This window comes from Alligator sinensis, unplaced genomic scaffold (assembly GCF_000455745.1).
Source record: "Alligator sinensis unplaced genomic scaffold, ASM45574v1 scaffold557_1, whole genome shotgun sequence".
NCBI classification, from domain to species: Eukaryota; Metazoa; Chordata; order Crocodylia; family Alligatoridae; genus Alligator; species Alligator sinensis.
In genome coordinates this window covers 680,883-684,610 of record NW_005842349.1, presented here as the reverse complement: position 1 = coordinate 684,610, position 3,728 = coordinate 680,883, and the positions used below count along the sequence as shown (strand labels likewise).

At 45.9% G+C, this 3,728-nt stretch overlaps 1 protein-coding gene across 1 annotated transcript in view; it reads left to right on the top strand.

Annotated features, from left to right (window-relative positions):
- The window catches only part of LOC102373744 (lipase member M-like), a 28,369-nt gene extending 27,195 nt beyond the window's left edge, over positions 1 to 1,174 (top strand). Inside the window, exon 10 of the mRNA XM_006028997.3 lies at positions 1,130 to 1,174. The gene's annotated coding sequence lies outside the window, so the exon portion shown is untranslated. The remainder of the gene's footprint in view (positions 1 to 1,129) is intronic.
- The last annotated feature ends 2,554 nt before the right edge of the window (positions 1,175 to 3,728 follow it).

Below are 3,728 nucleotides of genomic sequence, written 5' to 3'. Positions count from 1 at the left end.
CTCACCCCCCAAAGGACTAAGTAGCAAATTACATCAGGTTATTTTATTTATTTTATTCAATATTTTACTCAAAATAGTATATTTATTATTAGGCCTGTGCAAAGCGGCTAGTATTCGCTTCAGATTTGGCCGATTCGGGGGACAGTGATTCAATTAGATGATTTGAATATATGTCCCAAATCAATTCAGCTGAATCTGATTAGGAGATTCAGCCACTGCCGAATTGGCCGAATCTCCAAATCAGACAGACCCTATCCCCTGCCCATCTCCCATCCTTGCCAATGGCTGCCCCGCCTGGCCTCAGCTCCCACCTCTTTAAAAAAAAAAAAAAACGGCAGCAGCCAGTGAGTGTGGGCTTTTTTTTTCCAAAGATCTGGGAGCTGGGACTGGATGGAGCAGACATGGGGGGTGGGGCTGGGAGAGCAGGTGGAGGTTGGGGGTTCATGGAAGAGTCCCCCACACAGTGCAGGGCAGTGGGGGTCAGTGGGGATTGCCCCCCCATCCTGGCAGAAGCCAGTGAGTGGGGGCTTTTTATTTCTTTATTTTTTAAAGAGCTGGGAGCTGAGACTGGGCAGGGCAGCCATGAGTGGGGGCTGAGAGAGTGGGCGGGGGTCAGGGGGCACTCAGGGGGGCTGGGAAGCAAGCAGGAGATAGGGCCTGGTGGGGGTGACCCATGGTCCCCTCCTCCTCCTGCAGGCCCCGCTCCCCGGCCCCCTACTTACCAGCATGGAGTCTGGGTCTAGGTCCCTGCAGCAGCGAGTGGGGACTGCCCAAATCTCCAAAGCTCTCTGAATCTTTTCTGAATTGATTTGGAGATCGATTCGGACCTTTTTATTGGTTTCCCAATTCAATTCAGATTTGGAGATTTGGCTGCTGAATTGGGCCGAATCTCCTCTGAATTGAATCAGCACCCGAAGCTTCGCACAGCCCTATTTATTCTTCAGAATCGGTTGGTTTTACTGAACTGTACCTGCTTAACTGTTTATTTTTCATATCAAATAATACACTTCTTGTACTCTAATTGGATGGAACTTTGGGTATCAGTGAAAACCATTCATTAACAGTAAATTTTAAAGTTACTACAGCTTCACAAACTTCCATTTTTAAAGCTATTCCATTTCTTTTCCAGACGGATGCTCCCTTCTACAGGTTAGAGGATATGAAAGTGCCAACTGCACTGTGGTATGCTGGAAATGATTGGATAGTAGACCTAAAGGATGCTGAAAGATTAATCCCTCAAATAAATAATATAGTGTACAAAAAATATATTCCTCATTGGACCCATTTTGATTTCATTTGGGGTCTTGAAGCACCTGAGCAACTATACAATGAAATTGTTAGCCTGCTGAGAAGGAATCCTTTGCAGAATTGTATAGAGTTACTGTAACTGTATATCATGAGTTCTTGTGACATCAGTTTTGTTTTCTCAGGGCCTCTTTCTTTTTTTAACATATGAAGGTGAGGTGTCTGGTTTGGATTTGTAATACTTCTGTAAATATGAAAAAGATTGTAGCTTGGTTCTAAGAAAACCAGGTTCAGTTCCCTGTTCTACTATACACTTCCTACAGACCCAGGCCAAGTGACTCAGGCCAAATCCTCGAGTCTTTATAAGTGTCTAACTCTCATTGTTTCCAAAGGTAGTTAGATGCAAAAATATCTTTATGGAGCTGAGCCTTGCAGCATCTTTGCACAGTCCAAGGACCACAATTCAAAGCAAAACATGTTGACTCCTCATTTGCTCACACCTGTAACAAATGAAATCTACCACTGCTGCAGAGCCATCTTCACAAGATGCTGGCCACACACCTATATATGTTGACTTCCTGCCCTTTGGGCAGGGGGCTGGACTCGATGATCTTCCGAGGTCCCTTCCAGCCCTGATGTCTATGAAATCTATGAAATCTATAAGCACAGCAAGCTTGCTAGTATGCACCCAACACTTTTCTAAGGGTGGCTATATTGCATCATTTCTGGGGTATAGTGCATGAAGAGCAGGTGTATCATGCTTCACTGCAGTACTCCCTAGGGCCATTGATTAATGAGATGTGCATCCTTAATCTTTTTGAGTGTTTTTACATGTGCTCTGGGGTAGGTGGGGGGCACTTTAATTATAGAAGCTCCAAGAGCATGTTTTTAAAAGCATCAAAATTATTTTAATACTGAATTTGTGTTTCAGAATAAAAATTAAACTGTTACAAAGTTGAGGTTTTACAGTTTTTGTGTGAAAATTATGAATGTTTTCACTACACAATAAGATAATTCTTCCTAGAGGCAAAGATTTCTTAGGGTAATATCTTTTATTGTACCAGCTTCATAGTTGGGATAGAGTTGGACAAGCTTTTGAATGCAAGGCATTCTTCAGGTCACTACAATCATTTTCACTCAAATTCAAATAACATCAGTTGAGAACTTGATGGTGTTTAACACCAAAAAATTCAAGGTTCTTCACCTTGGGAGGAAAAACCTGCAGCATCCTTATAGGCTCAGCAGTGCTACACTGGCTAGCACTATGAATGAAAAGGACTTGAGGGTCATGATTGACCACAAGATGAATATGAGCCGTTGATGTCCATCCTCCATGCCCAAAGGGAGGTAATCCCAACAAGGGTCAAAGGGGGCAAGAGGGCGCAAAAGCCCCCATGGCTCACCAAAAGCATATGGGAACATCTACTAGCTAAAAGGTAGGTGTACACCCAATGGAAGGGAGGGGCCATCACCAGGGAAGACTATACCTTGGTTGCTCGGGGCTGCAGGGGGGCGGTTAGGAAGGCAAAGGCAGAGATGGAACTGGGACTAGTTACCCAGATTAAGGACAACAAGAAGTCCTTTTTTAAACACATAGGGGGCAAAAATAAGGAACCCGGTAATGTGGGGCCTCTGCAAGACACGCTAGGGAATCTGGTTGTCGCACCAGATGACAAGGCTAACCTATTTAATGATTTCTTTGTCTCCATTTTCCTCAACAGGGACCAGATCAGCCCATCCACCCTCAGGCCCCGAGGGAGGCACAGCCAGGCCTAGGGTTAGTGAAGATCTAGTCAGGGAACTTCTGGAGGGACTGGACATATTTAAATGATCTGGTCCTGATGACCTCCACCCCAGAGTACTGAGGTAATTAGCAGAGGTCATTGCGGGACCCCTGGCATGGCTTTACGAGCACTTGTGGTGCTCTAGTGTGGTGCCAGAGGACTGGAAAAGGGCCAATGTGGTTCCCATTTTCAAAAAAGGGAGGAAGGAGGACCCAGGGAACTATAGGCCAGTTAGTCTTACCTCGATCCTGGGTAAGCTTTTTGAGAGAATTATCCTGGTGCATGTCCACGAGCGGCCAGCAGGGAAGGTTATGCTTAGGGGCAACCAACATGGGTTCATTAGAGGCAGGTCCTGCCAGACCAAGCTGGTGGCCTTCAATGACCAGGTCACCAAATCCTTAGACGCAGGGGTAGCAGTGGACATAGTCTTTCTGGACTTCAGGAAGGCCTTCGACACTGTCTCTCACCCCATTCTCATTAAAAAACTAGGGGACTGTGGTGTTGACACCTACACAGTCAAATGGGTTGCTAACTGGCTGGAGGGGCACACCCAGAGAGTGGTAGTGGATGGGTCATTTTTGACCTGGATAGATGTGGGCAGTGGGGCCCCCCAGGGCTTGGTCCTCGGACCCGCCCTGTTCAACATCTTCATCGGTGACTTGGACGAGGGGGTAAAAAGCACCCTATTCAAATTTGCTT